The following is a 23674-nucleotide window of genomic DNA, read 5'->3' on the forward strand; positions in this document are numbered from 1 at the left end:
GCCCAGGAACAGGTAAAGGAAGGCACGGGGGGGGGGGGGGGGCATGACTTCTTTTGTGCCAGCTGGGACTGTGTAACCTCGAACGATGGGGATTGGAGATGGACAGTTACAAAAATCGATTCTGTCAAATTTACTTATGTCAACAAGGGCATCCCTCGTCACCAGCCTATGACCCTTTACAAAACCAAGGCTTGTGACAAAACGGACCAGGATTGGGTAAGAGTTCAATTCACCGAGACAGGCAAAAACACTGAGGTATCGCGCTGGATAAATGGACTAGCGTGGGGAATAGTGTATTATAAATATGGGGGGCATGCTGGCTCGACCCTCATCATTAAATTAACCGTGTCAACTCCCACCGCTGCCGTAGGTCCCAACTCGGTTATAAATCCCCAGAAACCTTCAATCCAGGACAAGGGCCTGAGCAAAAAGGATGAGAAAATGCCGACCAGAACGCTTGCTCCAGAGCCCACGAGAGGACCGAGTCCATCGACCTCTGGGTTATGGGCCCAGCACACCCCCTCCGGGTTAGATAATCCCATGTGGGAAATGGTGCAGGCAGTTGTAGAGACTCTTAACCACACCACTTCCTCCCTCACCGATCCCTGTTGGCTATGCTACCCAGGTTCACCCCCCTTCTATGAGGCAATTGGGATAAATGGCTCCTACACTATCAACAACTCCCATCCCACTTACTGGGACGGGAGACCGTGGGGACTTACAATCGCTCAAGTCTCAGTCGTTGGTACGTGTGTAGGCACAGTCCCGACGACCCAGAGCCAGTTATGCTCCTCCTATAATAACACTACGTGGGAGCAGGGAAAGTGGATTATACCCTCCTCGGGCTGGTGGCTCTGCTCAAAGACAGGCCTCACTCCGGCCCTATCCACCTCTGTGTTCAATGCTAACAGTGAGTTTTGTGTGCTGGTGGCCCTTCTACCTCGCCTAATGTATCATTCTCATGAATCTCTCCTTTCTTATTGGGAAGAAAGGCTGAGCCCCCACCGGAGCAAGAGGGAGGTTGTTACCGCCCTGACCATTGGAACCCTCTTCACCCTAGGGATGGCAGGGGCAAGCACGGGGGTTGCAGCCCTTGTAACTCGAGAAAAGGGGCTCACAGCCCTGAGGCTGGCAATCGACAGAGACCTAGAACAACTCCGACAGACAATATCAGACCTAGAGCAATCCCTCACCTCCTTGTCCGAGGTGGTCCTACAGAACCAAAGAGGCCTGGACCTCTTGTTCTTAAAGGAAGGTGGGTTATGCGCAGCCTTAAGAGAAGAGTGCTGTTTCTATGTAGACAAAACAGGTGCAGTCAGAGATTCCTTGGCCAAACTGAAAAAATATTTAGAGAAGAGGCGTAAAGAATATGAAAGTAGCGAAGGATGGTTTGAGTCTTGGTTCAAATACAAGCCTTGGTTTGCTACCCTTCTCTCGGCCGTTGCGGGGCCGCTCGTTATCCTGCTGTTGCTGTTTACGATTGGCCCGTGCATAATTAACAGGCTTGCTAAGTTTGTGCAGGAAAGAATTGACACTGTCCAACTCTTAGTCCTTCGTCAAAGGTATCAGGACCCAGATGCCGCTGTGGAAGATTCCACAGTCTAATCAAGAAAAGGGGGGAAATGTAAAGGAGTGCAGAGAGCATTAAGAGTCAGGAAAAAGAACTAATAAAACTTAGCTAAACCTTAACAGCAGACCATTCCGGAATAGTAAGAGATTCAATGTCTAAACTTAGAGAGAGACCAGATCAAAGGAAGAGAGAGCGAGAGGCCTGCCAAGGGCTATTTGAATCCTAGTTTACTAAATCCCCATGGTTTACAACCCTGATATCCACCCTGGCAGGGCCCTTGCTTATTTTTATACTGCTTCTCACTTTAGGTCCCTGTATCTTAAACCGGCTAATAGCCTTTGTTAGGGAAAGAGTGAGTGCTGTTCAGGTGCTAATGCTGAGACCGCAGTATCATTCACTCACACAGCAGGAAGAAACAAACATTCCATGATTGGAATGGTCAAAGGAAAGTGGGGAAATGTAGAATCTAAGCATTAGTAAGATTAGTAAATTAACATAAGCATAGCCATCTTAGAAACCTAGAAACCATTTTCTGAGAGTGTGACTCAGAGGAAAAAAAAAAAAAAAAAAACCCTGGGCCTGGGTAAGGCCTTGAAAAACAAGTTAATCATGAGCACCGGGTGGTGGGCAGCTGTGACCCTTGGTCAGCTAACCTTGGTCAGTAAATCTTACATACCAAGCTTATCGTGCAGAACCTCCCTAACCATTGAGGAGTAGTCTTACCCTGCCCTTGCTTAACCCCAGGATATATGTCTTGCAAGAATAATGTATAGTTATAGAAAATTGCTATGAGTTAAGTGCTTTGAAATTGCTATATAAACCCTTGGCTCAGAGTGCTCGGGGTCCTTGTTGAGACCCGCTGCGTCGGGGCTGACTTGGACCCCAACTAGTTGGCTGAATAAAGACTTTGCTTGAATTTACATCTCTATGCCTGTGTAGTTTGTTCTCTGGGGAAGCCTCGGAAGCCTGCACCCTAACAGTTCTAAGGTTCTCCTGCTCTCTCCGTTCCTCCTTTCTGCCACTACATCATTCCCCGCGGGCACGGGTCGGGCAATTAAGAGCCATTAGGGCGCCCGCCGCTAGAAGACTCCCATGACAGGATAAGGGGGTCACAGCCGCGAATCCCAGATAAATTCGCGTCCCCCATGGAAGGAAAACTGTGCAACGACAGGCACTCGTTCACAAGCACATACAACAGTCATTTTGTTTGAAGTGGCATCTTCATCCTTCGCCTTTGTCTCCCTCATATTCTTTTTCCTTCTTTCTCACTATGAGACAGACTCAGACGACCCCCTAAGTGTGTAAATGAATATATCTTTCTACCTCCGGATGGTATTAATGAAATTGATTTAAAGACAAGCGCTTGTGAAAATTGGGTATTCTAAAACTTCCAGAAAACCTGATAAAAAGTGTTAAGCATTAATGCTAATTTGAGTTTGCCTGAGGCGGGCATGTCCTTGTAGTTATCAGCTGCCTAAATTTACCTGAGGTCATTTAAGTCATGTTATCTGCTAAATCTTTTAAAAATAAAATGCTTAAAGGCTTGGCTTTGTCTAATATTCAGTAAAGGTCTTGTAAGTAATCTAGAATAGTTGTTACGAATGAGTGAACTAAATGACTGAAGCAAGTGAACCTCTTTTTAATTGTGTGTTACAGTGTGTATACCTACCTACTGCCTGAGAATCTTTGAAGAAACCTAAAACCTTAAAGTTTTGCTAAGTTAAGAAGATATACTCTATGAGAGATTGTGCTGTAAAGCTCATGGTTACAGAAATTATAAAATGTGTTCATAAATTTGTCAATCTAAAGAATGTTAGTTTAACAGTTTACAATGGCCTGCTTCTCGGTGTTCACTGGAAATTAAAGTTTCTAATGGTTTTAAGTTTTAATTAAAACTACTTAAAGTAATAAAACATTTCTCTATGCTAAAAAATGTATGTTTTAATAAGAAAAAGTATAAAGAATGAGAAGTCTTCTGCATGCTAAAGAATGTGTTTTGTGATAAAGAAAGTAACTTCTTTCTAAAGTACAGCTATTTGTTTAAAGAGAGAAAACAGCGTGGTGCCTTTTGTTGTAGAAGACCCGCTCAGCCTGTTGCTTTGGGAGGAGGGTCAGGATGTTTAGAAATTAAGTGAGATAAACCCAGTCAAACTGCAGGCAAGCCCAGGCTAATTCTCACCGGCTTATGTGCTTGGGACCATGGGGCAAATGAAGAATAAATTACTATATTCTTACAGATATAGTCGTGCCTAGTGAAATTAAAGCAAGTGAGTCTTGATATCAAGTGCACAGAAAAATTAGAATCTCGTTTCTAGTTAGTTTTCTTTAACTGTTAGTCTGCTCTTAATGTTGAAAGATCAAAGCAGTTTCTCATGCTTAAAGTCTCAGTGAGTTGCCAGAATATTTTTAAAAAAATGAAATCGTAATATTAAAAAGACTAAAAGCTAAAGTTTGTTAACAACTGTATAAGCTTTATTTGCCTTTGAAATATTTTGTTATTGAACACGATTGCATGGCCTGAGAAATTGAATTATTTATTCCATATATTTTTATAAGTGGAAAAATCTCTAACCAACAAATGATTAAAGTTGTTACTGATTATTTGTGTTCTTAATTTATCCTCCTAAGCAGAATGGTAACAAAGCTTTTTTCAGCTGATTAAATGCACTTAGTTAACAAACCAAAATTTATTCTTAAAAATTAAACTAGAATCTAGACAAGATTGTTTCTCCCAGAAAAACAAGTTTCACTGTAAAAGTTTAAATGGACAAACGTGTGACCACTTTTGAGAAAGGTTGTAATAGATTTTTTTGACAACCACCAGGTCTTCTTGTTTAATTTATATGCTGTATGTTTTAAAAAACATGAGGGATGAAAGGAAAGGAGCGACACATAGCAGCAATTAACCGGAGAGTTCCGCTTTATTAGGGAAAGGTGCTAGGTTATATAGGAAGGGGCATGAATTGATTGAGGTGTCACTTCTACGGAGCTGGTGGCTGTTGGCAAGGTGCTGGGATTGGGAGGGGAGCGAGAGGTGATTGGGCTTCAGGTGGCGCCAGCAGAAACCAAGGACCCCCGAAGAGAAGCCGGAAGTTTGCCATCTTACTAGTGGTAGTCCTTCAGAGGACTCTTCATATTTTTTAATGCAAATGATCTTAGAGCTTTTAATAGAATTTGCATAGCAGCTTATATCTACTATTAAAGAGTAAAACATTCTTGAAGCTTTCAGAGAAGACCTGTAGACTTAAGCACTTTCTGTTTTTTTTTTTTTTTTTTTGTATCTAGTCTTGGACACTTATGCTAAGTTCAAAAAAATTGCTTTTAGTATTTGACTAATTTAGCTTATTTATCTGATATATATATATATATTTACCAGGAAAGCACTGTCAAAGAGAATGATGCTAAACTTTGTTACTGAATGTTTTGTATTACAGAAATATCAGAATTTCCTTATGTCAACTGTCTTACAGTAAGCTCTCATCAGATCTTTAACCATTGTCATTTGTAAGTCTTTTGTCATTTATAGTATTATCCCTAAACTGGTAAAGAACTAGATTTCAGCAGAACAGGTATTAGTTACGTAAGATTACATAAACTAAAGAAAATGATTTTGTGTCTTTTTGTTTCAAATGTTGCTGATAAAGTGTTTTAACCTTGTTCTCTTAAACTGACAGTTTAGTAAATGACTATCTTTATGAGCAGAATTAAAACATCCTTCTCTCTACCTGATCCCTCCAGAGTTTAAAAACTTTCAGTGACTGTTTTTGTATTCCAAGGCAGTATGTTTATTTGCACGAGTTCAATAAGAATCTGCTTTCCTTGTGAGAAGACTACTTAAGAACACTGGTTATACTGCCAGGGCTTTAACTGGAATGTCATACCTGAGAGACATGTGCATAGACTCAGATATGAACAACTTTAAGGAACTAAGATTGACTTTATAAAGCCAACAAAGCCCCTTGGAAGAACTGGCCTGGTACCTTGCTTACAGAGTTCCCAGCAGCCTTACCAGGTGAGTAAAGAAGGTCACTTCCTGGCAGGTGCAGAGACCTCGAGAAGAGAAGAATTCATCCAAATCTACAAGTACTGCAGGCAAAGCCTGATGGCAAGTCTAGCTTGGCTGTCTGGCCTCAAGAGGCCTTTAAAATTTCAATCTGAAATTCCTTACAAAAAGTTCCAGCAAAGCATATTTAAAAGAGCCTGTGTAATCAATTGCTCTTCTTGCTGCACTTGTGCAAATAATCAAGCCAGCTGTTAATTATTTTCTTAACCTGGTTACTTCTAATAAAAATGAGGGTGATTTTAGAGAAAAGTATTGTTTCAATAACGGCAGCCTCCTTCCAGAATAGAAAATCCAACTCCAGATGTTGCTACATAACCTAATAACACAATTTGTTTTATCTTGCCTAGAAGCCACAAAACTGCAAATAGTAATAGAAGCGCCAGCCTTCTGAAGCCCTCTCAACTGACCAGTAATAGAGACCTAGCTGCACCCTTTACTGCACCCCCTTCTCAGCACGAAGCAGCCAGAGCGGTCATTGCCCCTTTTCCCTAGCAGCAGCTAGAGTCCCTATCTGTAGAAGTGTAAGAATAGAAATAGGTTAGCATAAGCATAGCCATCTTAAAGGCCTAGAAGCCATTTTCTGAGTATGTGACTTAGAAAGAAAAACTGGAACTGGGTAAGGCCTTGAAAAACAAGTTAATCATGAGCACCGGGTGGTGGGCAGCTGTGACCCTTGGTCAGCTAACCTTGGTCAGTAAATCTTACATACCAAGCTTATCGTGCAGAACCTCCCTAACCATTGAGGAGTAGTCTTACCCTGCCCTTGCTTAACCCCAGGATATATGTCTTGCAAGAATAATGTATAGTTATAGAAAATTGCTATGAGTTAAATGCTTTGAAATTGCTATATAAACCCTTGGCTCTGAGTGCTCAGGGTCCTTGTTGAGACCCGCTGCGTCGGGCTGACTTGGACCCCAACTAGTTGGCTGAATAAAGACTTTGCTTGAATTTACATCTCTATGCCTGTGTAGTTTGTTCTCTGGGGAAGCCTTGGAAGCCTGGACCCTAACATTTGGGGGCTCGTCCGGGATACGAGCAGCTTCCCTGAGAACAAAGGACAGCTGGAGGCAAGGTCTAATTGTCCGGACAGGGCAGTGTAATTCGAGGGTCGCCCCCTCGTGTCTGCATAAATCCATTATAAAGCGGGAGTCGCCATCCCGTGTATGGTCTCGGGTTAGTGGTCCCGAGTGAGGAAGTCCGGGCTGGTAGTCCCGGCCCCCAGGTTAGCGACCCTGGGTAAAAGCCCAGGTAACCAATCCTGGCCCTAGGGTCCGAGTGACTCTGCCTTAGGAAGGCAAATCCGATCGGCAGAAAACTGGCGCCTGAGGAGGAAAAGATCGAGCTCGTCACCCTGCGGCAGTCCGAGTGGACGCCCTTCAGGAGAATTACGAGAGTTTTTGAAGACCCTGAAAGTGGTGAGTGTGGTGCGCACCAGAGTGAGAGAAGGACCGGTCCAACCGAGTGCGATCAGATGTGGTGTGTGTGTGCTTAGTGTTATCATTGACTGTTTTACTGTGTTTTGGTTTCGGTTTATATTTTTTTGCGCTTCTCATTTTAAGTTTCCTTGTTCTGTAAAGGAGTGCAGAGAGCATTAAGAGTCAGGAAAAAAAAACTAATAAAACTTAGCTAAACCTTAACAGCAGACCATTCCGGAATAGTAAGAGATTCAATGTCTAAACTTAGAGAGAGACCAGATCAAAGGAAGAGAGAGCGAGAGGCCTGCCAAGGGCTATTTGAATCCTAGTTTACTAAATCCCCATGGTTTACAACCCTGATATCCACCCTGGCAGGGCCCTTGCTTATTTTTATACTGCTTCTCACTTTAGGTCCCTGTATCTTAAACCGGCTAATAGCCTTTGTTAGGGAAAGAGTGAGTGCTGTTCAGGTGCTAATGCTGAGACCGCAGTATCATTCACTCACACAGCAGGAAGAAACAAACATTCCATGATTGGAATGGTCAAAGGAAAGTGGGGAAATGTAGAATCTAAGCATTAGTAAGATTAGTAAATTAACATAAGCATAGCCATCTTAGAAATCTAGAAACCATTTTCTGAGAGTGTGACTCAGAGGAAAAAAAAAAAAAAACAAAACCCTGGGCCTGGGTAAGGCCTTGAAAAACAAGTTAATCATGAGCACCGGGTGGTGGGCAGCTGTGACCCTTGGTCAGCTAACCTTGGTCAGCAAATCTTACATACCAAGCTTATCGTGCAGAACCTCCCTAACCATTGAGGAGTAGTCTTACCCTGCCCTTGCTTAACCCCAGGATATATGTCTTGCAAGAATAATGTATAGTTATAGAAAATTGCTATGAGTTAAGTGCTTTGAAATTGCTATATAAACCCTTGGCTCAGAGTGCTCGGGGTCCTTGTTGAGACCCGCTGCGTCGGGGCTGACTTGGACCCCAACTAGTTGGCTGAATAAAGACTTTGCTTGAATTTACATCTCTATGCCTGTGTAGTTTGTTCTCTGGGGAAGCCTCGGAAGCCTGCACCCTAACATTTGGGGGCTCGTCCGGGATTCGAGCGGCTTCCCTGAGAACAAAGGACAGCTGGAGGCAAGGTCTAATTGTCCGGACGGGCAGTGTAATTCGAAGGTCGCCCCTTCGTGTCTGCATAAATCCATTATAAAGCGGGAGTCGCCATCCCGTGTATGGTCTCGGGTTAGTGGTCCCGAGTGAGGAAGTCCGGGCTGGTAGTCCCGGCCCCCAGGTTAGTGACCCTGGGTAAAAGTCCAGGTAACCAATCCTGGCCCTAGGGTCCGAGTGACTCGGCCTTAGGAAGGCAAATCCGATCGGCAGAAAACTGGCACCCGAGAAGGAAAAGATCGAGCTCGTCACCCTGCGGCAGTCCGAGTGGACGCCCTTTGGGAGAATTACGAGAGTTTTTGAGGACCCTGAAAGTGGTGAGTGTGGTGCGCACCAGAGTGAGAGAAGGACCGGTCCGAACGAGTGCGATCAGATGTGGTGTGTATGTTTGGTGTTATCATTGATTGTTTTACTGTGTTTTGGTTTTGGTTTATATTTCTTTTTGCACTTCTCATTTTAAGTTTCCTTGTTCTAAGGTTCTCCTGCTCTCTCCGTTCCTCCTTTCTGCCACTATATCATTCCCCGCGGGCACGGGTCGGGCAATTAAGAGCCATTAGGGCGCCCGCCGCTAGAAGACTCCCGTGACAGGATAAGGGGGTCACAGCCGCGAATCCCAGATAAATTCGCGTCCCCCGCGGAAGAAAAACTGTGCAACGACAGGCACTCGTTCACAAGCACATACAACAGTCATTTTGTTTGTCTGTTCCTCCTTTCTGCCACTACATCATTTCCTGCGGGCACGGGTCGGGCAATTAAGAGCCATTAGGGCGCCCGCCGCTAGAAGACTCCCGTGACAGGATAAGGGGGTCACAGCCGCGAATCCCAGATAAATTCGCGTCCCCCGCGGAAGAAAAACTGTGCAACGACAGGCACTCGTTTATAAGCACATACAACAGTCATTTTGTTTGAAGTGGCATCTTTATCCTTCGCCTTTGTCTCCCTCATATTCTTTTTTCTTCTTCTTTCTCACCATGGGTCAGACTCAGGCTACTCCTAAGAGTCTGATCCTCTCCCATTTCCCCAAGGTCAAGGAACAGGCCTTAAGTATGAGCCTTGGCATCAACAAGGGTAAGCTCGACACCTTTTGCTCAGTCGAGTGGCCTTCCTTCGGAGTAGGCTGGCCGGCCCAGGGGTCTCTTTCTTTGGACCTTATTGGCAAGATCAAAGCCATTATCTCCCGGCCAGGTCCTGAGGGCCACCCTGACCAACTTCCCTATATTCTTGTCTGGGAAAATTTGGCCGAGAATCCCCCTTCCTGGTTGGAGCCCTTTTTGGTGGAGAAACCTCATACTGACCCACAAAAGACCTCCGTCCTAGTTGCCCAGGAAAAATCAAAGCCCTCTGATCGCAGGGCCAGAAATCCTGTGCGCCCAAGTGCGCCGCCTGTCCTCCCCGACAGTTCTCCTCTTTACCCCCTCCCGCCGATTGAGCAGCCACCCCCGTATGCAGAGGAGAGGGGTGAAGCTGCCGGGGGGATAGAAAATGCGGCTAGGGAACCCGGCGGGAACCAGGCGGCTGCAGCTTCCCCAGATTCTTCAGCAGAGGGAGGCGGGAGGCCGGAAAGAGCTTCCTCACACTCCCCCGCCCTGGCCCCACGCTGGGCGCTAGGTAGAACTGGAGGAATGCAGCTAAGGTCTCGAGGGGCCAGGGAACAAGAAGGGGAGGCTCCCTCCTCCACCTCAGAAGGAGCAGTGCCAGTTCTGCCTGTGCGTGCCATCGGTACCGGCATTGCTCAGCAATATCAATATTGGCCCTTTTCATCTAGTGACCTTTATAATTGGAGGACTCAGAATCCTCCCTTCTCAGAGGACCCCAAGTGTCTTATAGGTTTAGTGGAGTCCATTATGTTTACCCATCGTCCCACATGGGACGACTGCCAGCAATTACTCCGCACTCTCTTCACAACTGAAGAACAAGAGCGTATCCTCAATGAAGCCAGGAAAAATGTCCTCGGAGAAAATGGAAGACCCACTACCCTCCAGCCCATCATCGACGAGGCGTTCCCACTTACGCGCCCAGATTGGGACTTCGGAACTGCAGAAGGTAGGGAGCGTCTCCGGGTCTACCGCCAGACTCTGATGACCGGTCTCCGGGCGGCCGCCAGACGGCCCACTAACTTGGCTAAGGTAAAAACTATTGTTCAGGGGGAAATGGAAAGCCCAGCCGCGTATCTGGAAAGGCTGTTTGATGCTTACCGGCAGTATACCCCCATAAACCCGGAAGCAGAGGAACATAGGTCAGCTGTAGTCCTCTCATTCATCAACCAGGCAGCCCCCGATATCCGGAGAAAACTCCACAAGCGGGAGGACCTAGGGGAGATCTCTATTAGAGAGCTGCTGCAGCAGGCAGAGAAGGTCTTCAATGCTAGAGAAACTCCGGAAGATAGAGAAGAAAGGCTGAGGAAAGAGAAATGGGTAATGCAGGAGAAAAATAGGAAGGAAGACAGGGAATTTCAGAAAAGGGAGAACAAGAAGCAGAGGGAAGAGATGGCCAGGATATTCCTGGCCGGAGTGAAGGAAGGCCCTAGGCCACCTCAAGGAACAGGACCCCGTCAATCCCGACTAGGACAAGATCAGTGCGCCCTGTGTAAGAAATATGGACATTGGAAGAGGGAGTGCCCCCAAAGGAGGGAACAAGGGAGAGGGAACCCTGTTAAGACCCTGCACCTAGGAGAGGAGGATTGACGGAGACGGGGCTCGGCACCCCTCCCCGAGTCCTGGGTAACCCTGTGCGTGGAGGGGACTCCCATTGGGTTTATGGTAGATACTGGGGCACAGTATTCAGTTCTCAACCAGGCCCACGGCCCCCTAAACCCAGGACGCACAAGTATAGTCCAGGGAGCGACAGGGTCCAGGAAATGTGCCTGGACTACTAACAGAAAAGTGGACCTAGGAAGGCATCAGGTCTCTCACTCATTCCTGGTCGTACCCGAAAGCCCCGCACCGTTGCTGGGCAGAGACTTATTAACCAAGGTCAGGGCTCGCATTCATTTTGAACCTGAAGGGATAAAAATCATGGACAAAGAAGGGCAGCCCCTACAACCGGCGCATGTGTTAACTCTTTCCCTGGCCGATGAACATCGTCTGTTTCAGGCGGATCAAGAAAAGGGGGGCCAGGGAGAGATAGACTCTTGGGTACAGAAGTTCCCTTCCACATGGGCTGAGACCGGAGGAATTGGTCTCGCTAAACACCTATCCCCGGTTGTTGTTCAACTCAAAGCCGCAGCTCTACCCATCCGGGTCCGGCAATATCCAATGCCAGAAGAGGCTAGGAAAGGGATAGCACCCCATATCCATAGACTGTTAGAGACAGGAATCCTTAAGACCTGCCAATCTGCATGGAATACGCCTCTGCTTCCAGTGAGGAAGCCTGGCAGTAAAGATTATAGGCCAGTGCAAGACTTGCGGAAAGTCAATGAGAGGGTAGAAGACATCCATCCTACAGTGCCTAACCCTTACACCTTACTCAGCCACCTGCCACCCACGCATGTGTGGTATACTACTCTGGACCTGAAAGATGCCTTCTTTAGTATTCCACTCTCTGAAGTTAGTCAGCCTTTGTTTGCCTTTGAGTGGCAAGAGCCAGGGGGAGGAAGAAAAGGGCAGCTTACCTGGACTAGACTGCCTCAGGGCTTCAAGAACTCTCCCACCTTATTCAATGAAGCCCTAAGCCAGGACTTGGAGCCCTTTCGCAGGAGCCACCCCCACGTGACGTTGTTGCAGTATGTAGATGACCTGTTGCTGGCCACAGAAACCCGTGAAGAGTGCGAAGAAGCCACGGGGAACTTGCTGGCTGAACTAGGTGAACTGGGATATCGAGCCAGCGCCAAGAAAGCCCACATCTGTCAGAGGTCAGTAGTCTACTTGGGGTACACAGTATCTAATGGGGCCAGGTGGCTAACACAGGCCATGAAGCAAACTGTCCTGGCTATCCCCATCCCTTCCTCACCCCGGGGAGTGAGAGAATTTCTTGGCTCAGCCGGGTTTTGCAGGCTCTGGATTCCAGGGTACGCAGAAATAGCCCGACCACTATATGAAGCAACCAAAGAAGGGCCGGGCTGGCAATGGATGCAGGAACAACAAGAGGCGTTTGACAGATTAAAAGAAGCTCTCCTCCGGGCCCCCGCCCTATCTCTGCCAGACCCAGAAAAACCCTTTATCCTGTTTGTAGATGAAAAGAAGGGAGTAGCTAAAGGAGTTCTGGCTCAGCAGCTGGGCCTGTGGAAGAGACCTGTGGCTTATTTGTCCAAGCGGCTAGACCCAGTGGCCTCCGGGTGGCCACCTTGTCTGCATATCCTAGCAGCCATCGCTCTACTGGTAAAAGAGGCAGACAAGCTGACTTTTGGCCAAAATCTGAGAATAACAGCCCCACATACCATGGAGGGGATCCTCAAGCATCCTCCAGGCAAATGGATGACGAACGCAAGACTCACCCACTATCAAGGGCTCCTACTAGATTCTCCCCGAATCACCTTTTCTGACCCGGTAACCCTAAATCCTGCCACCCTTCTGCCGGACCCAGATCTGACGACCCCCATCCATGACTGTAGAGATATCCTTTCCGAAATTATCCAGGTGCGAGCAGACCTGAAAGACACACCGTTACTGAACTGTGAGCTAAATTGGTATATGGATGGGAGCAGCTTTGTGCAGGAGGGGGTCAGGAGAGCAGGGGCAGCAGTAGTAACCCACGATGGGGAAGTTGTCTGGAGCACAGCTCTGCCCCCTGGCACCTCAGCACAGAAGGCGGAACTTATTGCTCTCGCTGAGGCCCTGGAAAGAGCAGAAGGAAAGCGGGCCAACATTTACACAGATAGCAGATACGCCTTTGGCACTGTCCATATCCATGGTGCCATCTACCGAGAAAGAGGATTCCATTCCGCGGAAGGGAAGGGACTGAGGAATCTGCAAGAAGTCCAAAGACTATTAGCTGCTGTCGAAAAACCTAAAGCAGTAGCAGTTATACATGTACCGGGCCACCAATCAAAGAAGACACCCGAGGCCATCGGCAACAGCCATGCAGATGCAGAAGCTAAAAGGGCAGCCCTCTCGGACTCTCTTGTGCTTGCGGCCCTCGAAATACCCATACCTGAACTGCCCACACTGCCGCCCAAACCTGAGTATTCCCCTCAAGATCTTGAGTGGATTAGGAAACAAGTCCCGGGGGAAGTGTTTGGAGAGGGACATTGGGGTAGGGACCAGGAGGGTAGATTGATCTTGCCAGAAGCATTAGGACAGTACCTGCTTGCTAATCTGCATAAGTCCACCCATCTAGGTGGAAAAAAACTGCTCAGCCTTTTCCAGTCTGCGCAGTTGGTGTTTCCCCACCAGAATGAGGTGACTCGCCAGATCATGAAAGAATGCAGTAGCTGTGCAATGCTAAGACCAGCCCCAAGAGGGCTGCACCCAGCAGGTACCCGGGAAAGGGGGAGGGCTCCAGGGAGGAATTGGGAAATAGACTTCACCGAAATAAAACCAGGGAAGTATGGATACAGGTATTTGCTAGTTATGGTAGATACTTTTTCTGGGTGGGTGGAGGCCTTTCCAACCAAGCATGAGACTAGCCAGGTAGTAGCAAAAAGATTAATTGAAGAAATCATCCCCAGATATGGGGTCCCTGAAGCAATAGGTTCCGATAACGGCCCGGCTTTCATTAGCAAAGTCCTGCAAGGACTAGCCCTACCTTTGGGAGTAGATTGGAAGTTACATTGTGCTTATAACCCACAAAGCTCTGGGCAGGTAGAGAGAATGAATCGGACCTTGAAAGAGACCCTTTCTAAATTGGTATTGGAGACTGGTGGGGACTGGGTGACTCTCCTTCCCTTAGCCATCTTCCGCGCTCGGAACTCCCCCTATGTACATGGTTTAACTCCATTTGAGATAATGTATGGGGCCCCTCCACCTATAACTCGACGAGTGCAGCTTCCCGATGCAGAGGACCCGGCCCCTGACTATCTGAATGTGTTGCAAGTTCTTGCTAAAGTGCAGCAAGAAATCTGGCCCCTGATCAGAGCATATTATGAGGGCGGGAAAATTCCGAGCCCGGAACATGGCATAGTCCCAGGGGATATAGTATGGGTCAAAAGACATCAAGTGAAGACTCTCGAGCCCAGGTGGAAAGGACCTTATGTTGTATTGTTTACCACCCCCACTGCTCTCAAGGTTGATGGTATCGCTCCCTGGGTACACCACACCCACGTTCGAAAAGTCCTGCCTCATAAAGACCCAGGGGCCTGTAAGGAAAAGTGGAAGGTGCAGCAGCATCCTGCCAATCCCCTAAAACTACACTTAAGCCGAAGATGAAAGAGATCCTGCTAATAAGCTCCTTAGTATGGATCTTCACGAGAGCCACATCTGTGGGGATCAGAGGCACCAACCCCCATCAACCAAGGAACCTGACCTGGATGCTGATTGATAGTGACAATGGGGAAGTCATCAACTCCACACAACACAGTGCGCCAATCGGAACCTGGTGGCCTGACCTGTATTTCTGCTTTCGACAGATCAACCCCGTTTACCGATCCATCCCTCCAAATTTGGCTCGCTCCCATGGGTTTTATGCTTGCCCAGGAACAGGTAAAGGAAGGCACTGTGGGGGGGGGGGGCATGACTTCTTTTGTGCCAGCTGGGACTGTGTAACCTCGAACGATGGGGATTGGAGATGGACAGTTACAAAAATCGATTCTGTCAAATTTACTTATGTCAACAAGGGCATCCCTCGTCACCAGCCTATGACCCTTTACAAAACCAAGGCTTGTGACAAAACGGACCAGGATTGGGTAAGAGTTCAATTCACCGAGACAGGCAAAAACACTGAGGTATCGCGCTGGATAAATGGACTAGCGTGGGGAATAGTGTATTATAAATATGGGGGGCATGCTGGCTCGACCCTCATCATTAAATTAACCGTGTCAACTCCCACCGCTGCCGTAGGTCCCAACTCGGTTATAAATCCCCAGAAACCTTCAATCCAGGACAAGGGCCTGAGCAAAAAGGATGAGAAAATGCCGACCAGAACGCTTGCTCCAGAGCCCACGAGAGGACCGAGTCCATCGACCTCTGGGTTATGGGCCCAGCACACCCCCTCCGGGTTAGATAATCCCATGTGGGAAATGGTGCAGGCAGTTGTAGAGACTCTTAACCACACCACTTCCTCCCTCACCGATCCCTGTTGGCTATGCTACCCAGGTTCACCCCCCTTCTATGAGGCAATTGGGATAAATGGCTCCTACACTATCAACAACTCCCATCCCACTTACTGGGACGGGAGACCGTGGGGACTTACAATCGCTCAAGTCTCAGTCGTTGGTACGTGTGTAGGCACAGTCCCGACGACCCAGAGCCAGTTATGCTCCTCCTATAATAACACTACGTGGGAGCAGGGAAAGTGGATTATACCCTCCTCGGGCTGGTGGCTCTGCTCAAAGACAGGCCTCACTCCGGCCCTATCCACCTCTGTGTTCAATGCTAACAGTGAGTTTTGTGTGCTGGTGGCCCTTCTACCTCGCCTAATGTATCATTCTCATGAATCTCTCCTTTCTTATTGGGAAGAAAGGCTGAGCCCCCACCGGAGCAAGAGGGAGGTTGTTACCGCCCTGACCATTGGAACCCTCTTCACCCTAGGGATGGCAGGGGCAAGCACGGGGGTTGCAGCCCTTGTAACTCGAGAAAAGGGGCTCACAGCCCTGAGGCTGGCAATCGACAGAGACCTAGAACAACTCCGACAGACAATATCAGACCTAGAGCAATCCCTCACCTCCTTGTCCGAGGTGGTCCTACAGAACCAAAGAGGCCTGGACCTCTTGTTCTTAAAGGAAGGTGGGTTATGTGCAGCCTTAAGAGAAGAGTGCTGTTTCTATGTAGACAAAACAGGTGCAGTCAGAGATTCCTTGGCCAAACTGAAAAAATATTTAGAGAAGAGGCGTAAAGAATATGAAAGTAGCGAAGGATGGTTTGAGTCTTGGTTCAAATACAAGCCTTGGTTTGCTACCCTTCTCTCGGCCGTTGCGGGGCCGCTCGTTATCCTGCTGTTGCTGTTTACGATTGGCCCGTGCATAATTAACAGGCTTGCTAAGTTTGTGCAGGAAAGAATTGACACTGTCCAACTCTTAGTCCTTCGTCAAAGGTATCAGGACCCAGATGCCGCTGTGGAAGATTCCACAGTCTAATCAAGAAAAGGGGGGAAATGTAAAGGAGTGCAGAGAGCATTAAGAGTCAGGAAAAAGAACTAATAAAACTTAGCTAAACCTTAACAGCAGACCATTCCGGAATAGTAAGAGATTCAATGTCTAAACTTAGAGAGAGACCAGATCAAAGGAAGAGAGAGCGAGAGGCCTGCCAAGGGCTATTTGAATCCTAGTTTACTAAATCCCCATGGTTTACAACCCTGATATCCACCCTGGCAGGGCCCTTGCTTATTTTTATACTGCTTCTCACTTTAGGTCCCTGTATCTTAAACCGGCTAATAGCCTTTGTTAGGGAAAGAGTGAGTGCTGTTCAGGTGCTAATGCTGAGACCGCAGTATCATTCACTCACACAGCAGGAAGAAACAAACATTCCATGATTGGAATGGTCAAAGGAAAGTGGGGAAATGTAGAATCTAAGCATTAGTAAGATTAGTAAATTAACATAAGCATAGCCATCTTAGAAACCTAGAAACCATTTTCTGAGAGTGTGACTCAGAGGAAAAAAAAAAAAAAAAAAACCCTGGGCCTGGGTAAGGCCTTGAAAAACAAGTTAATCATGAGCACCGGGTGGTGGGCAGCTGTGACCCTTGGTCAGCTAACCTTGGTCAGTAAATCTTACATACCAAGCTTATCGTGCAGAACCTCCCTAACCATTGAGGAGTAGTCTTACCCTGCCCTTGCTTAACCCCAGGATATATGTCTTGCAAGAATAATGTATAGTTATAGAAAATTGCTATGAGTTAAGTGCTTTGAAATTGCTATATAAACCCTTGGCTCAGAGTGCTCGGGGTCCTTGTTGAGACCCGCTGCGTCGGGGCTGACTTGGACCCCAACTAGTTGGCTGAATAAAGACTTTGCTTGAATTTACATCTCTATGCCTGTGTAGTTTGTTCTCTGGGGAAGCCTCGGAAGCCTGCACCCTAACAGTTCTAAGGTTCTCCTGCTCTCTCCGTTCCTCCTTTCTGCCACTACATCATTCCCCGCGGGCACGGGTCGGGCAATTAAGAGCCATTAGGGCGCCCGCCGCTAGAAGACTCCCATGACAGGATAAGGGGGTCACAGCCGCGAATCCCAGATAAATTCGCGTCCCCCATGGAAGGAAAACTGTGCAACGACAGGCACTCGTTCACAAGCACATACAACAGTCATTTTGTTTGAAGTGGCATCTTCATCCTTCGCCTTTGTCTCCCTCATATTCTTTTTCCTTCTTTCTCACTATGAGACAGACTCAGACGACCCCCTAAGTGTGTAAATGAATATATCTTTCTACCTCCGGATGGTATTAATGAAATTGATTTAAAGACAAGCGCTTGTGAAAATTGGGTATTCTAAAACTTCCAGAAAACCTGATAAAAAGTGTTAAGCATTAATGCTAATTTGAGTTTGCCTGAGGCGGGCATGTCCTTGTAGTTATCAGCTGCCTAAATTTACCTGAGGTCATTTAAGTCATGTTATCTGCTAAATCTTTTAAAAATAAAATGCTTAAAGGCTTGGCTTTGTCTAATATTCAGTAAAGGTCTTGTAAGTAATCTAGAATAGTTGTTACGAATGAGTGAACTAAATGACTGAAGCAAGTGAACCTCTTTTTAATTGTGTGTTACAGTGTGTATACCTACCTACTGCCTGAGAATCTTTGAAGAAACCTAAAACCTTAAAGTTTTGCTAAGTTAAGAAGATATACTCTATGAGAGATTGTGCTGTAAAGCTCATGGTTACAGAAATTATAAAATGTGTTCATAAATTTGTCAATCTAAAGAATGTTAGTTTAACAGTTTACAATGGCCTGCTTCTCGGTGTTCACTGGAAATTAAAGTTTCTAATGGTTTTAAGTTTTAATTAAAACTACTCAAAGTAATAAAACATTTCTCTATGCTAAAAAATGTATGTTTTAATAAGAAAAAGTATAAAGAATGAAAAGTCTTCTGCATGCTAAAGAATGTGTTTTGTGATAAAGAAAGTAACTTTGTTCTAAAGTACAGCTATTTGTTTAAAGAGAGAAAACAGCGTGGTGCCTTTTGTTGTGGAAGACCTGCTCAGCCTGTTGCTTTGGGGGGGAGGGTCAGGATGTTTAGAGATTAAGTGAGATAAACCCAGTGAAGCCGCAGGCAAGCCCAGGCTAATTCTCACTGGCTTATGTGCTTGGTACCATAGGGCAAATGAAGAATAAATTACTATATTCTTACAGATATAGTCATGCCTAGTGAAATTAAAGCAAGTGAGTCTTGATATCAAGTGCACAGAAAAATTAGAATCTCGTTTCTAGTTAAACAGTTTTCTTTAACTGTTAGTCTGCTCTTAATGTTGAAAGATCAAAGCAGTTTCTCATGCTTAAAGTCTCAGTGAGTTGCCAGAATATTAAAAAAAAAAAAAATGAAATAGTAATATTAAAAAGACTAAAAGCTAAAGTTTGTTAACAACTGTATAAGCTTTATTTGCCTTTGAAATATTTTGTTATTGAAAACGATTGCATGGCCTGAGAAATTGAATTATTTATTCCATATATTTTTATAAGTGGAAAAATCTCTAACCAACAAATGATTAAAGTTGTTACTGATTATTTGTTTTCTTAATTTATCCTCCTAAGCAGAATGGTAACAAAGCTTTTTTCAGCTGATTAAATGCACTTAGTTAGCAAACCAAAATTTATTCTTAAAAATTAAACTAGAATCTAGACAAGATTATGTTTCTCCCAGAAAAACAAGTTTCACTGTAAAAGTTTAAATGGACAAACGTGTGACCACTTTTGAGAAAGGTTGTAATAGATTTTTTTGACAACCACCAGGTCTTCTTGTTTAATTTATATGCTGCATGTTTTAAAAAAAAAAACATGGGGGATGAAAGGAAAGGAGCCACACATAGCAGCAATTAACCGGAGAGTTCCGCTTTATTAGGGAAGGTGCTAGGTTATATAGGAAGGGGCATGAATTGATTGAGGTGTCACTTCTACGGAGCTGGTGGCTGTTGGCTAGGTGCTGGGATTGGGAGGGGAGCGAGAGGTGATTGGGCTTCAGGTCGCGCCAGCGGAAACCAAGGACCCCCCCCGAAGAGAAGCCGGAAGTTTGCCATCTTACTAGTAGTAGTCTTTCAGAGGACTCTTCATATTTTTTTAATGCAAATGATCTTAGAGCTTTTAATAGAATTTGCATAGCAGCTTATATCTACTATTAAAGAGTAAAACATTCTTGAAGCTTTCAGAGAAGACCTGTAGACTTAGGCACTTTCTCTGCTTTTTTTGTATCTGGTCTTGGACACTTATGCTAAGTTCAAAAAAAGTGCTTTTACCTCTAGTTAACTCTGATATTTTCCAGAGGGCCCCTGGAACATGTCAGAAGAATTTTTTCTCATTAGAGAAAGTATTTGACTAATTTGGCTTATTTATCTGATATATATTTATTTATTTACCAGGAAAGCACTGTCAAAGAGAATGATGCTAAACTTTGTTACTAAATGTTTTGTATTACAGAAATATCAGAATTTCCTTATGTCAACTGTCTTACAGTAAGCTCTCATCAGATCTTTAACCATTGTCATTTGTAAGTCTTTTGTCATTTATAGTATTATCCCTAAACTGGTAAAGAACTAGATTTCAGCAGAACAGGTATTAGTTACATAAGATTACATAAACTAAAGAAAATGATTTTGTGTCTTTTTGTTTCAAATGTTGCTGATAAAGTGTTTTAACCTTGTTCTCTTAAACTGACAACAGTTTAGTAAATGACTATCTTTATGAGCAGAATTGAAACTTCCTTCTCTCTACCTGATCCCTCCAGAGTTTAAAAACTTTCAGTGACTGTTTTTGTATTCCATGGCAGTATGTTTATTTGCATGAGTTCAATAAGAATCTGCTTTCCTTGTGAGAAGACTACTTAAGAACACTGGTTATACTGCCAGGGCTTTGACTGGAATGTCATACCTGAGAGACATGTGCATGGACTCAGATGTGAACAACTTTAAGGAACTAAGATTGACTTTATAAAGCCAACAAAGCCCCTTGGAAGAACTGGCCTGGTACCTTGCTTACAGAGTTCCCAGCAGCCTTACCAGGTGAGTAAAGAAGGTCACTTCCTGGCAGGTTCAGAGACCTCGAGAAGAGAAGAATTCATCCAAATCTACAGGTACTGCAGGCAAAGCCTGATGGCAAGTCTAGCTTGGCTGTCTGGCCTCAAGAGGCCTTTAAAAGTTCAATCTGAAATTCCTTACAAAAAGTTCCAGCAAAGCATATTTAAAAGAGCCTGTGTAATCAATTGCTCTTCTTGCTGCACTTGTGCAAATGATCAAGCTAGCTGTTAATTATTTTCTTAACCTGGTTACTTCTAATAAAAATGAGGGTGATTTTAGAGAAAAGTATTGTTTCAATAACTGCAGCCTCCAGAATAGAAAATCCAACTCCAGATGTTGCTACATAACCTAATAACACAATTTGTTTTATCTTGCCTAGAAGCCACAAAACTGCAAATAGTAATAGAAGCGCCAGCCTTCTGAAGCCCTCTCAACTGACCAGTAATAGAGACCTAGCTGCACCCTTTACTGCACCCCCTTCTCAGCACGAAGCAGCCAGAGCGGTCATCGCCCCTTTTCCCTAGCAGCAGCTAGAGTCCCTATCTGTAGAAGACAAAGACCGAGACTCACTTTATCCTCTGCAAGTAGGCAAAGAACCTGCATTGAGAGAGTTCCTAAAACTTACACCTCCCTCTACAACAAGACAGAAGTAATCAGCACCACCCCAGCTTATTCTAACAAGTAGTAGGCCCGCCAAACCGGAGTCACTCCATGTGTTACCTTTATCAAAGAACGCATTAGCACCGTGCAAATCATAGTGTTGAGACAGAACTATCAGAGTGTTAACCAAACAGATGACCCCTAATTTCATGATTGAAATAGATACAAGAAGAGGGGAATATAAGAATAGAAATAGGTTAGCATAAGCATAGCCATCTTAAAGGCCTAGAAGCCATTTTCTGAGTATGTGACTTAGAAAGAAAAACTGGAACTGGGTAAGGCCTTGAAAAACAAGTTAATCATGAGCACCGGGTGGTGGGCAGCTGTGACCCTTGGTCAGCTAACCTTGGTCAGTAAATCTTACATACCAAGCTTATCGTGCAGAACCTCCCTAACCATTGAGGAGTAGTCTTACCCTGCCCTTGCTTAACCCCAGGATATATGTCTTGCAAGAATAATGTATAGTTATAGAAAATTGCTATGAGTTAAGTGCTTTGAAATTGCTATATAAACCCTTGGCTCTGAGTGCTCAGGGTCCTTGTTGAGACCCGCTGCGTCGGGCTGACTTGGACCCCAACTAGTTGGCTGAATAAAGACTTTGCTTGAATTTACATCTCTATGCCTGTGTAGTTTGTTCTCTGGGGAAGCCTTGGAAGCCTGGACCCTAACAGAAGACAAAGACCGAGACTCACTTTATCCTCTGCAAGTAGGCAAAGAACCTGCATTGAGAGAGTTCCTAAAACTTACACCTCCCTCTGCAACAAGACAGAAGTAATCAGCACCACCCCAGCTTATTCTAACAAGTAGTAGGCCTGCCAAACCGGAGTCACTCCATGTGTTACCTTTATCAAAGAACGCATTAGCACCATGCAAATCATAGTGTTGAGACAGAACTATCAGAGTGTTAACCAAACAGATGACCCCTAATTTCATGATTGAAATAGATACAAGAAGAAGAGGGGAATGTAAGAATAGAAATAGGTTAGCATAAGCATAGCCATCTTAAAGGCCTAGAAGCCATTTTCTGAGTATGTAACTTAGAAAGAAAAACTGGAACTGGGTAAGGCCTTGAAAAACAAGCTAATCATGAACACCAGATGGTGGGCAGCTGTGGCCTTTAGTCAGCTAACCTTGTTCAGCTAATCCTACATACCAAGCTTATCATGCAGAACCTCCCTGACAATTGAGGAGTGGTCTTATCTTGCTCCTGCCTAACCCCAGGATGTATGTCTTGCAAGAATAATGTGCAGCTGTGGAAAATTACTATGAGTTAAGTGTTTTGAAAATGCTATATAAACCCTTGGCTTTGAGTGCTCGGAGTCCTTGTTGAGACCCGCTGCGTCAGGCTGACTTGGACCCCAACTAGCTGGCTGAATAAAGACTTTGCTTGAATTTACATCTCTATGCCTGTGTAGTTTGTTCTCTAGAGAAGCCTCGGAAGCCCAGACCCTAACAATAAATATATTCTCTTTTATCTTTTTGTACTACATTTACCATTTTATTTTTTATGTTTACTTCTAGAATCTATTTGCAATATATTTTGAGCATCTCGTTTTAATGTTTTCCTCAAATGACTAGCTAATTATTCAAACACCATTATTTTCCCATTGAATGAAACAGCATGTTTTCTTCTTATTTTTAAAAAAGCACTTATTGAAATGATCACATGGGTTACCTCCCATTGCCTTCCTAGGAGGTAATGGGTCCACCTCCCAGTTGCTGAAGCCAAACTGCCCAAAACACAAGGGGAACCAGTGAAAGTAGGGCCAGACCTGTGCTGTGGACTTTGAGGGAAAAATTGTTCATTGAGTGCTTATTATATATCAGGCACTGTTCTAATCCATGGAAGTATTGCAGCAAAAAACATAAGCAACATCCTGATTTCAAGAGCTTTTTGTTTTTGTAAAGGAGAAAGAAAATAAACAAGTAAAAATATTACAAACTGTTTGATAGTCATGAGTGCTATTGAAAAAATGATGGAAATTGATCTGAGGTGGATGCATGTTTAAACTGATTTATCAGAGAAGGACTCATTCATTTCAGAAAGGCACATGGGTGTGTATTACACAATGTGGGTAAAATTGTAGCATTTCCAGAATATCTTGCCTGGCTTTGGTGTATCTGCATATCAATAGGCGTTTAGAGGTGGAAAGAAGTATGGCTTTAGTGCATTTGCATCTATCCTCAGGGGTGGAGAAGTTCATCTCCAAGTCAATGGGTGATTACCTGGGCAACAGAGGGCTTACCTGTACCTGAGAGGTGAAGGGGAGGGCTGGTGTGGTTGCTGCTGGAGCAGAGAAGAAAGACGGCCTGGGACTGCAGTTTGTGAGAAATAAATGGGTTTTAACCTTTATTTCTCCCTTTGGCTGATTTTGGTTTTTAGACGTATTTTGCACCGGGATTTCCTTTCCCCGGACTGACACATGGCTACCTGAGGAGGAGTGTAAAGGAGAGAGCCTGAATAAAGACTGGAGTGTGAATGTCTCTGAAGTGTTCCCGGAATAGCAGAGGGGCTGGCTTGGCTAAAGTTGTGTAGATAAGATCAGAATCAAG

At 45.1% G+C, this 23674-nt stretch overlaps 1 long non-coding RNA gene across 2 annotated transcripts in view; it reads left to right on the plus strand.

Annotated features, from left to right (window-relative positions):
* Positions 1-21690, plus strand: part of LOC140845079 (uncharacterized) — a 49052-nt gene extending 27362 nt beyond the window's left edge. Inside the window, exons 4-5 of one of the 2 annotated variants that reach the window (XR_012123725.1) lie at positions 5981-7048; positions 20215-21690. This is a non-coding gene — a long non-coding RNA (uncharacterized lncRNA). The remainder of the gene's footprint in view (positions 1-5980; positions 7049-20214) is intronic. The other variant, XR_012123724.1, reaches the window with a different exon arrangement.
* The last annotated feature ends 1984 nt before the right edge of the window (positions 21691-23674 follow it).

Source organism: Manis javanica, chromosome 12 (genome assembly GCF_040802235.1).
Source record: "Manis javanica isolate MJ-LG chromosome 12, MJ_LKY, whole genome shotgun sequence".
In the NCBI taxonomy this organism is placed as follows: domain Eukaryota; kingdom Metazoa; phylum Chordata; class Mammalia; order Pholidota; family Manidae; genus Manis; species Manis javanica.